Source organism: Apodemus sylvaticus, chromosome 5, assembly GCF_947179515.1.
Source record: "Apodemus sylvaticus chromosome 5, mApoSyl1.1, whole genome shotgun sequence".
In the NCBI taxonomy this organism is placed as follows: domain Eukaryota; kingdom Metazoa; phylum Chordata; class Mammalia; order Rodentia; family Muridae; genus Apodemus; species Apodemus sylvaticus.
This window is the reverse complement of record NC_067476.1, coordinates 47596425-47609127: the sequence shown is the minus strand read 5'-3', so window position 1 is coordinate 47609127 and position 12703 is coordinate 47596425. Positions and strand designations below refer to the sequence as shown.

The 12703-nt window shown below is 38.8% G+C and overlaps 1 pseudogene; it reads left to right on the top strand.

Moving 5' to 3' along the window:
• Window positions 1-7213: 7213 nt before the first annotated feature.
• LOC127686580 (uncharacterized) lies at window positions 7214-7335 on the top strand (annotated as a pseudogene).
• The last annotated feature ends 5368 nt before the right edge of the window (window positions 7336-12703 follow it).

Sequence of the window (12703 nt, the reverse complement as noted above, 5' to 3'; positions counted from 1 at the left end):
AAAAAAAAAAAAAAAAAAAAAAAAGACACTAGAACTCTTGATTTTAACATTGCACAGTCTTCAACTCTAGGCTTTTTTAAAAAACTTGCCTTTTGGATAAATCCATGCCTTTCTCTTCCTCTATTTGCTCCTCTAGAATTTGTATTAGTTTATATTTTCCATATTTATCAAACATTTCGTTCCTCAAGTTGCAAGTGTTCACAATCCATACCTCCCCTGACCCTCTGCTCTGGAGCCTTTGGATATACATCTTTTTTTTTTTTTAATTTTTTTTATTTGATATAATTTATTTACATTTCAAATGATTTTCCCTTTTCTAGCCCCCCTCCCCGAAAGTCCCGCAAACCCCCTTCTCTTCCCCTGTCCTCCCACCCACCCCTTCCCACTTCCCCGTTCTGGTTTTGCCAAATACTGTTTCACTGAGTCTTTCCAGAACCAGGGGCCACTCCTCCTTTCTTCTTGTATCTCATTTGATGTGTGGATTATGTTTTGGGTATTCCAGTTTTCTAGGTTAATATCCACTTATTAGTGAGTGCATACCATGATTCACCTTTTGAGTCTGGGTTACCTCACTTAGTATGATGTTCTCTAGCTCCATCCATTTGCCTAAGAATTTCATGAATTCATTGTTTCTAATGGCTGAATAGTACTCCATTGTGTAGATATACCACATTTTTTGCATCCACTCTTCTGTTGAGGGATACCTGGGTTCTTTCCAGCATATGGCAATTATAAATAGGGCTGCTCAATTCCCTTTTCTACCCTCTGTTTGTTCGCGATTTAAAACTTGCACTATTTACAAAAAGCTAGAACCTTCGAAGAGGAATGACGGTAGGCAAAAAAAGCTACAACTTTGTTTTATATCTTCAAATACAGAAAATGAAATTGCTCACAGTTTTCATTATTTTTCTGTTTAAAAAATAGCTATTTGGATGGGGGTAACAGAACACTCTATGGAATAGCATGATTGCTAAATATTGAAAATAAAAGTTTATTGCTATATATATGCAGAAAAGAATTACCAAATTCTTAGAAAAAAATCAATTGATACACATTCTATTTGAAACATAGTATCTATTTATGCTTACCAGAGTTCTCAAATTTATTCATGAAATGTATATTTAACCTTCTCTTCTTTTTTAAAAAAGTTTTTAATCTAAATTGTTCCATGTGAAATTGGAAGGAAAGTTAAAAATTTTAAGTAACTCTCTATTTTGAATATATCTTAAAGCCATGGACTACAAAATGTGATATTCTGAAAAAGCAGTATACCATTATTAAGGCTGGCCAGTGAAGATATTTAAATAGTGTTTTTTTATCATTGAGAAACAATGATACAAAATGGGTTTGAAGGTGATGTGTACCAAGTTATTCCTTGATAATTATGAAAATTGGTTGTTCTTTCATGTCTTTGAGAAATAAATATTTATTCAGTAGTAAATATACAACTATCTAGGCTACAAGAACTGAATATTACATCAGTTAACCTACCAACTGAATAAATTTCCTGTTCCATTTGGCAAGACATTAATTTTGTAAGGCAATTTTAAGTCTGTGGATATGGCATTCTGTCACAGCCAACATGGAGATGTGCTATTGTTCACACAAGTGCTAAGCACCTCTGCCTGGGACTTCATGTACTCTTCTAATTGCGTTCACATACACTGTTTCATCAGCTTGGAGACATGCAAGATTTATTCATAGGAAATTATTTTAGCTCTACCTCCATATTTATAGATGTAAAAGCACATGACTCTGTAAACATAACTTCACAAAGTGGAAGGCTCCAGCTCTAATTTTTGGGTTTTCATCTTTATTGGTGTGTTATTACTCTTACCACATAATTTTAAAAGCATGTGAAACTAATTTAACCAGAATCATGACATTTGTTCAGAACAGAATATTTATAATGGCATCTAGTTTCAAGTAGTATACACTGAACACCAAATGCTCAGAAACTGATTGTGAAAATAGGCATTTTAACCAAACCATTTGACATAACTGTGGAAAATAATTTAAAAACTTCAAAGGTTTTAAAATTGAGTTTATAACTCAACATGATTAATTAGCAAACACATGTAACAATTTTTATACAATCTGCCTATCTAAAATGCTTAAAATGGAATATTGTTTTACAGTAGTAATGTTTTTAGCCATGATGAGAAAGTCAAAATATTCTTCTTCAATTCTTAAAAATTGCTAATATATATCGATATACATTATGATTAACTTAGAAAACACTGAGATAGTCATTTTACACAGTCTAGTATTATTCATTTAGCAGTGGAGTTTAATTAACCACAGCCTTAATTACTTCACCTTTAGCTTAGAATCCAGTGCCTACCTACCCTGACTATATAGCTCATTAAGCTACATGAATATTTATTGAAATGTGCAATTAAGCCTCAGAAATTTAGGATTCCTATTTTACCCAGTTCTTCATGTTTGATGTTACTCCATTACATTACAGGATCTATCTAGATTTGGTTTCCTTTTTTAATTCTTCTTTCTACTCACTAATTTCTCCTCCTCCTCCTCTTTCTCCTCTTCCTCTTCATCCTCTTCTTCCTTCTCTTCCTCCTCCTCCTCCTCCTCCTCCTCCTCCTCCTCCTCCTCTTCTTTGTCCTTCATTTGTTCTCATGCACATGTCAAGGACATGTGTACCCTTCTCCAGTCAATTTCCTCTAATGTCTCTGAGTCCATTGATAGTAGGGTGCTCCTATTACTCTTTCTTGTGGTATAAATTGCTTGCTATTTGCTTTTGTAAGTAATAACTTGCTTGTGGATACGATATTTGTCTTCATATACTTATCACCCCAGCACAGAGATAAGAACACACTCAATACATGTTTGCTAAGTTTATGCATTTTGCTAGTGTTTGTTTCCAATATTACTTTTAATTTAATTTAATTTTCCCTTTTCTTTTCTAGCCTGGATAGCCTCAAACGTGCTATGTAGTAGAGGAGGAGACCTTTTCTGTTTCCACCTCCTAAGATCAGGGGTTGCAGCTGTGTATCACTACCTTTGCCCACAGTTCTTTGCTGTCTGGATTATAGCTACTTCTCTAAGTCTTTGCAGAAAGGCTCTATCTTTCACTTACTTTTCCATTTCTTTTTCTATTTGTTTTTTATTTTTCCCCTTTTCTATGTCTTACTTTGAATCCTTCTCATCTTTCTAACATCAGAGTAGCAAGTGTTTTTAGCTGTTTCTTAATCTTTCATAACTAGATTTTCTTTCTGTCTTTTATTTCTTCTCTTAAACTCAGTCTTGCCAGTTTTGCATCATTAATATCTCTCCTTGAACTTCTCTGTAAGATCAACTATACTGGTAGGCCTCTCCTGTTCCATTATTTTGGAGCACTGGTAGTCACATGGACCAGTCTGAGTAACCTCATGGAGTCATGAATTCACTTTAAGATACAGACATCTTGGGTTTCACCTTTGTACTGACATTCTAATTTCAAAACTATTAGGCAATGCAATTCTCATGTAAGCATGCCTAGAATAGCAAACTCTGGTGTGGTCCCCATGTGTGCCTTCTAAATCTTCAGCCAGCTCTGTGATTCTGCCTGAAGCCCTTGCTCTCTTCTGTCTTATACCAATGGGGTTTCTTTATGGCAGGACTGTACCATATTCCATAGATCATGATGCATAGTGGAAAACCACAAAAGGAAGGGTTTCACACACTTTCTGTAAGGAACAGTTGTTGATATAAGGATCTTACACTATGTTTGCTCTATGCTCAAATGACTGCATAGAAACTCAACAATAAACTCAATCCAGTTCTAGGGAATTGGTCATTCAGACTTTTCTTCCAATCTATCTTTAACAGCATATGAATTTTCATATTTATATTTTTAAATGTACAAAGACAAAATATTTTATTTAAGCCTTTGCTGAAATATCCTTCTCCACTATGGTTGATCCTAACATCCTAATTTTAATAATGACAAGACTCCACTCTGCCTCTTCTCCCTGTTCCTAGTTTCTTTCCTTTTTATTTGTATTATTTTGATATATAGTTTCTTTCATTCTTAATACTATTATCCATTGTGTGTGTAGCCCTGTTTAAAATAGAAGTTACATAAGGGGCAGTTTATTTTCCTTCATTTTTAGTCACTAATATTCAAAACACTTATAGTATCTGGCACTTATAGTATCTGACACATATAGCTAAATTTTATTTTATTAATGAATGGTAAGTTGATGGACAAACAGTAGTGTGCTCAAATCATTCTCCACAATAAATATGTATGCTTTTTTAATTCTTCTATCAGAATGTTGAAAATGTATTTAGTTCTTTCAAACTTCAAGCTCGAATAGTTTCAAAGGATATTTATATTTGGTGTTCCCCTGTTGGGATGGCATCATGTTTTAAAATTAAGTATGACCTTGGACATGCCCAGTATGAATTCCTGGGTTTTGATTATTAACCAGTGGACATTTTCCAGCATTCCAAAGCACTGACTTGTGGTTACCATGTGAATATTTTATGAATAGTCCCTGCATTACCTGTTCCTCAGAATAGCCAGCTCTTAGCTGACCCTTCTGACTGGGTTCATGATTTCATTCTGAAATTTGTATTCACTCGCTGAGTACATATGATAATGACTAGAAAGAATGTAGGAAAGTTATGAAAAACCACGGGTGAATTGACTTTATGGAAACATGAAGAAGGCTGGACTCAGTGGTTGGAGAGCTTGCCTTGCATGCCTGGAGCCCTGGGTTCCATCTTCCGAACCAGCAAAGAGGAAAAAAGAAAGGACAGAAATAAACCAAACTGCCAGCAAAGCAATTGGAAGTGGCTACTAACAGGAAATACAACCTTTATTTTGTAGGATACACTTACTATATTTTTTATTGAACTCTCTGTGATGTGGATTTAAAAAGAAAGCAGGAAACTACCTGGGATCTGCACCAGAAGATGAGTGCTAAGGAAGATATCCTGAGATTAGTATTGGAGGCAGGGAGTCTTTGGTCAACTATACTATATGCATTAATGGTATCTCAAAGCCTGTGCTCCAAGTAGTTTTGAGGGGAGGGAATCAGAGTTTAATACATGCTGCCAGTGATCTTGCCTCAAGTTGCTCTATGACTCAGTGTCTGACTTATTTATAAGCTTCCAGCAGAAGCATTCCTTCATCCACTCATTCACTCATTGGTTCATGGTTATTTAGTTGTTTATCTTTCATATACTACATCCAAACTTCAGTTTCTCCTTCTTCCTCTCCTCGCAGTTCCCTCCACCCTGCAGCCCCTCTCCTCCAGATCTACACCTCATTCCTGCCCCTTCAGAAAAGATTAGGTATCCCAGGAATAGCAACCAAACAGGGCAAAACAAGTTATAATAAGACCAGGCACAAACCTATGAGGGTTTGATATGAGTCAAGGCTGGATGAGGCAACCCAGCAGGAAGACAAGGGTCTCAAGAGCAGACAAAAGAGTCAGAGATATCCCACACTCACATTTTTTATGGGTTCTTTGTGAATTTCACACCATGCATCCCATCTTACTCATCTTCCCCTATATCACTGCAGCACCTACTCCTAACAGGGGAATAAAACCCTCACTGTAGATGCTGTACTGTGTCTCATGTCCCACAGTGTACCATTTTGTTCCCACTTTTTTGCTTGTAAATGTTCATTGCAATGAGTCTTTGGTCTGGTACTAGGCCCCTGGCTTCTGCTGCTCTATCAGTATTGGAACCTTACTGGGACTCCTCTCAGATATCCTGTTGTTACCCTGTGTCATAGAGATCCTGTGGTTTTGGATCTGTAGGACCAGCCCTTCATGTACTTCAGCTGGTCATCAATGCGGTAGATGTTGGGATGGGATCAATCCAAAGCCCTGGAACTGAGCCTGAGAGGCATCTGAACTGGTTAGTCTATCATCCCTTCAGCTCTCACGCCCTCAGGGTGGGCTTGCCAGCAACATCCACAAGCAGAGCCAGCTTTACCTTACGGCTCAGGTGAGGTACAGGCTCCTTTATCCCAAGTGTTACAGATGGTGAAGGAGATAGCTAGTTCCCCGACTCTTGTGACCTGGGGACAGCATCTCTCCATATTGTATGCCACCTCACCACAGAGAAGAAGCAGGGCTTGCTCGTCTATGCTCCTGCCTTCTGACAGGCTAATCTGCAATCCTCACATCCAGGGCAAGCTCTACCATGCTGCTGCCCGAGTGGGGTGCAGGGCCAGCTCTCCTGCCTGTCATAAGAGGTAAGGGTCAAGGATTGGGAAGGACATCTTTACCTCACCATGCCTCTGCACTGCAGACGAGTTGCTGGGCCAACACTACCATGATGGCTGGCTTGCCTATACCCTCATCATCCAACTGCTATAGCTGATGAGGACAGGGCCAATTTCCCTGTTCTCATGACCCTGGGGCCAGGTCTCCTGCCTGCTGCAGGTGGTAAGGATCAACTGGGGGGAGTGGTATCTCTTCCTCCAATATACCATCTCACAGGAGACAAGTGGTAAGGCTAACTCTCCCATGCCCATGTCCTTAGTGCTGGGTTACTTGCTACTCACACAGTACGATGGCCCTCTCCTGTGTACTGCAGCTGTCTAGAGGCTGTGTCAGTTCTCCTGCCCTCGTGCCTCTCCCATGACCAACTCTCCCATGATACCCATATGAGAGGTGGGACCAGAAATGCACAGCCCACAGACATCAACATGTCACTGTTAGCAGGCCAGAATAGGGACATCTGCTTGCCTTTGGGTGGCAACACACCCTTGCTGCTGCAGGCCCATATGGGGCTCCTTGTAGCAGCACAGGCCAAGACCATGTCATGGTCTCAGGTGACATCACTGGCTATTCACAGGCTATTCCTCACTACCCTTGAGAATCCAATTCTGCCTCTCATCATTGTGCCCACATGCTTTTGTTTCTCTTTCTTTTTCTATTCAATTTCTATACCAGTCTCTTCTCTATTGTCTTTCATAAATATAAAACTAAGAAAAGATCATTTTCTCTGAGTTCCATTTGCAATGCACTAAAAACCCAGTGGTTTTATCATAGAAAGTAATATCCACTGTCAATCATTTCTCTATGACACCAATTCTACAGTTTATTTGTTTTGATCCTGTGACTCTCTGTAGATCTGAAAGAAAATGATTTTCTAAATACTGAAGATTAACAAAGTTAAGTGAAAATGAGTAAAAGGGTACATGAAAACTAATAACATCACATCTTTATTAAAAAAATAACTGTGGGCTGCCCCTAGCCATTCCAGGTATGGCTACTGTGTCACGTTGTGTTAGTAGGAGGCAGAGATGAGAGAGGTTATGTCTATTACAGAGCGTATCCTTACCTAAAAAATAGCTAACCTGTCACAGAGACTTGAAACAACGTTTTAATATATTGATTGCTGCTACTCATTTATCTATTTTACTGATGCATTCTCTTTCTACTTGCTTACATAAACTTTTTTAAATGCATATTTTCATGTAAAGGAAACGAGATGGTCAACTAGCACTATTCTGCTTAGGGGCTACCCACCAGTAATAGTCAAAGCTAAATAAAATGACCAGAGACTGAGTCTTATTTATTTTTAAGCTAGTTTGGGATAAGTTTATATTGGTTATACTTCATCTTGGCTCACCTTACACCAGGCATAAAACCAAACTATCTGCGATAAGTTACTGGAATAAAGATATAACCCAAAACCTTCCCCTAAAACATGGCTTTCAAGTTACTACTGCTTGTGAAGGAGCACTTGCTCCATGCTGATAGAAAGAGAGGCTGCTGCTCTCCCAAGGGCTACAAGTTGTTCTGGAAAACACCGCTTGTACTGATGCCTATGGAGAACAGCAGCCTAGTCTGGGCCTACTGAGTTTCTAGTCCTCTGTCTGATGAGAGGTTCTGGCCCAAACAAGCATGGCAGAACACATGGGCCAAAGACTATTGGGGATGTCTGGGGATGACGGCCTAAAGCTGCTCAGAAGAAGGGCAAGTTGGAGAGGCCTGGCTAAGACTGGCAAAAGGCCGAACAGGAGCCCTGAGCTAGCTGAACAGCTGGGTGAACTGCTAGCACAGCACGAGGTGCAAACTAAAAGGTCCCATGAGTCTAACGAATGAGGTATTGAATTTAAAGAACAATTAAAAGAAAAGGGAAGGAAAATATAAAAAAATTATAGAGAGAAATATTTAATTTAAATATAAGAAAATAATGTCCTTAGAGAGAAATTTTGAAATCAAAAAGAAAAGTATGTGTATGTGTGTGTATGTATATATATATGATGGATGGAATCACAATAACACTCTGCATCTGGACTCTTTAGGATTTTGATTCCTTTATCCGCATACAAATGTCTATTTTTACAATGATTACCATTTTGTATGTCCTCTTTGGGAGAGATCAGAATAAAAGATACTTGGAGAAAGAAGACACTGAGAAATTAGATAAGAGATTAGAGACCATAAAACAGAGTTTGAAAGAATCTTCAAATCAAAATAGGGAACCCTCAAAGGAATCCAATCTGGAACTTACAATAACATTAAAAACTGTAGTTCCAGACAGGAAGGTTCCTCGGGGGCTTGAGAAATTAGAAGGGCAGCCCACAGAGATGCAATATATTGAATTTAAGAATCCAGATCCTGGTTATTGATTCGAACTGAAAGACACACTGTGAAATTGTGTGTTTCATTACATAGAGTTTGGAGAATGGAGATATGTCCATGTGTTGATACATCATACAATTGGTACATACATGTTTGGAGTTTCAGTGGACTTCTGCCATGAGTTCTGACAGGGAGGATTCTGAGGTTGCCCATTTAGAGATGATGGCTGTTTTGGAAATGCCTTTGCAGAGTAAAAGTGATGATAATGAGATATACATGTCTATTAAAATGTAACAATTTATAGTTTCATGGCATGAAGCCTCTTCTGGATATGGCATATGGTCTGACAGATCAAGCCATTATAAAAAATCCTAATAGGACATTGAAGAAAAGGCTCATAAACCAGAAGGGGGCTATAACATCTCCCAAAGATTGTTTTAAATGTGGTTTGTTGACTTGCATTGACACATGGTCCCTGAGCTCTGGCAATCAACCACATAGCAAAATATAGGTTAAAATAAATAGGTATCTTCAGTTATGATCTACACAGAGTAGAGCCTAGCTATATGGCCACGGTATTTGTAAATATAATTGGAGTCTGAATCTTATTTCTGGGAGAATGAGGCTGGAACGCAGAACCAGGAGTTAACTTCAGTAATGGAGATAAACAGTGAGTCCCTTGGAAATAAGTTGGCCTTTATTGGTGTGCACCACACACTCTCAGTATGAACATCTGCAGGATTCACAAAGTGACCTGGGTGTGATCTGCTTCTCAAATGCCTTGTAGTCAATAGGCTAGTGGTTACCACTAACATAGAAACAGAAAACTACTCTTATTATTGTTTAGTAAATTCCTATCAAGCAGTACTACTCTAAAATGTCTGATTTTTAAATGAAAAACAAGATACAAAATAGAATCCTCTTTGCTTCAGTGTCTTAGAAATATTAGTAACTTGAAGAGTCCCACAACTTAAAAAGTAAAAGGAATTTGACAAAAATGAAATATTTCATTGGAAAAATCGTTCATAGATGAATGACAATTAAAAGAATAAAAAAGAATTTAGCTGTAATCAAGTAGAGTAAAGAGAAATGCAACCATCAGGTAATTCCCAAAGCTTCTACCAAATGCCTTGAGTTAGTGAGTTTGAATATCTGTCAGTATTTCATACTGATGATTTAGAAGATTAAAACTGAAACTATTATTTAAAGAATAAAAGTAAAAAGCAAGCAATTGTCTTGTAAATAATGCCAGGTAATATGTTTGAGGAAGATTATTTAATAACACATGCTATTTGGTGTATCATTTGATCTAGACAGTTTGTGTGATAAATATTTGTTCTGTCAGATGGTGATATCCCAATGTTTTCCAAGCTAAGGTAAACCACGGGATTTTCTCAGTCTCCCAGAGACACTGTCTTTCTTTACTCTCTTTCTACCAATAAAAATATAGAATCATTTTTATCTTACATACTGTCAGATAAAATTTTAGTTTTTAAGACTTGCACTATGTCCTCTTCCACTTGTGAATTGAAGACCTCTAAAGGATATTCTACACAGATTTTTATAGTATCACAACACAAGTTATGTACCCTTGCTGAAATACTTGAGACTAAAAGTGTTCTGGATTAGGAATATCTGTTAGACTTTCAGAACATTTGTATGTACATAAAGAGACATCTTAGTTACAGGATCAAAATGCAGGTACAAACTCCATTATGTTTTATGTACAATTTTATACATACTATTGAAAGTAGCTTTACAAAACACTTTCATCCATATCTTATGACTATAACCCATCTCAAGAAGTCAGGCGTGGAATTTTCCACTTGTAGTATCCACTGTGAAGCTATTTATTCCAAATTGTAACATTGCTGCGTACATTGAGAAAGGAAGCATTTTTTTTTCTTTAGCAAAATGAAACACATTTATTTACTGGAGGGTGTATCTGAAACTTAGCATGCGAATAGTCTCAGAGCAGCGAGGAAACGACTCCACTGGAATGAAATGGAATGGAATGGCCAGCATTTTCTACATTCGTTTAGAGCTCCACCTTCTTTTCTTCTTTCTCCTTCCTCTACCTCTTCTCTTTCTTCTTTTCCTTTCTGATCTTTCTCTCCTTCCTTCCCCCTTGCCTTTCTTCCTTCTCTTTCCTTTCTTCCTTTCATCCATTCATCTTTTCTTACTTTCTTTCTTTCTTTCTTTCTTTCTTTCTTTCTTTCTTTCTTTCTTTCTTTCTAAATTATTTTATTGGATATTTTATTTCTTTTTTTTATTCGATATAATTTATTTACATTTCAAATGACTTCCCCTTTTCTAGCCCCCCCACTCCCCGAAAGTCCCGTAAGCCCCCTTCTCTTCCCCTGTCCTCCCACCCACCCCTTCCCACTTCCCCGTTCTGGTTTTGCTGAGTACTGTTTCACTGAGTCTTTCCAGAACCAGGGGCCACTCCTCCTTTCTTCTTGTACCTCATTTGATGTGTGGATTATGTTTTGGGTATTCCAGTTTTCTAGGTTAATATCCACTTAATAGTGAGTGCATACCATGATTCACCTTTTGAGTCTGGGTTACCTCACTTAGTATGATATTCTCTAGCTCCATCCATTTGCCTAAGAATTTCATGAATTCATTGTTTCTAATGGCTGAATAGTACTCCATTGTGTAGATATACCACATTTTTTGCATCCACTCTTCTGTTGAGGGATACCTGGGTTCTTTCCAACATCTGGCAATTATAAATAGGGCTGCTATGAACATAGTAGAACATGTATCCTTATTACATGGTGGGGAGTCTTCTGGGTATATGCCCAGGAGTGGTATAGCAGGATCTTCTGGAAGTGAGGTGCCCAGTTTTCGGAGGAACCGCCAGACTGATTTCCAGAGTGGTTGTACCAATTTGCAACCCCACCAGCAGTGGAGGAGTGTTCTTCTTTCTCCACACCCTCTCCAACACCTGCTGTCTCCTGAATTTTTAATCTTAGCCATTCTGACTGGTGTAAGATGAAATCTTAGGGTTGTTTTGATTTGCATTTCCCTAATGACTAATGAAGTTGAGCATTTTTTAAGATGCTTCTCCGCCATCCGAAGTTCTTCAGGTGAGAATTCTTTGTTTAACTATGTACCCCATTTTTTAATAGGGTTGTTTGGTTTTCTGGAGTCTAACTTCTTGAGTTCTTTATATATATTGGCTATTAGCCCTCTATCTGATGTGGGATTGGTGAAGATCTTTTCCCAATTTGTTGGTTGCCGATTTTCTTTATATTTCAAATGTCTTCCCCTTTCTCAGTCCTCTCCAAATCCACCTATCCCACTCCCCTCCCCCTGCTTCTATGTGGATGCTTCCCCCCCCACACTCCCACTTCCCCACCCTGGCATTCCCCTACACTGGGGCATCAAGCTTTCAAAAGAACCAAGGGCCTCTCTTCCTACTGATGCCAACAAGGACATCCTCTGCTAAGTATGCAGTTGCAGCCATGGGTACTCTTTGGTTGGTGGTTTAGTCCCTGGGAGCTCTGGGGAGGGTCTGGTTGGCTTATATTGTTGTTCTTCCTATGGGGTTGCAAAACCTTCCACTCCTTCAGTCCTTTCTCTAACTCCTCCACAGGGGTCCCTGTTCTTAGTCCAATGGTTGGCTGCAAGCATCTGCGCATCTATATTTGTCAGACTCTGGCAGAACCTCTCAGGAGACAGCTATATCAGGCTCCTGTCAGCAAGGAGTTCTTGGCATCCGCAATAGTGTCTGGGTTTGGTGTCTGTATATGGGATGGATCCCCAGGTGGGGCAGTCTCTGGATGGTCTTTCCTTTAATCTCTATTCTACACTTTTCCCCTGTATTTCCTTTAGTCAGGAGCAATTCTGGTTTAAAAACTTGGAGATGAGTGGGTGGCCCCATCCTCCAATTGGGGGCCTTGCCTCAACTCTGGATATAATCTCTACAGGTTCTCCCTCCCCTTTGTTGGGCATTTCAGCTACTCTCATCACTGTAGGGCTATGGGAGCCTCTTGCTTTCCTGGCATCTGGGACTTTCTGGTTGGACCCCCAGTTCCCAAACCTCCATTGCTACATACCTCTGCTCAAATTCCTTACCCTCTGTATATCATCCCTGTCTCCTCCCATACCTTATCCTTCCCCCTTTTCCCCCTCTC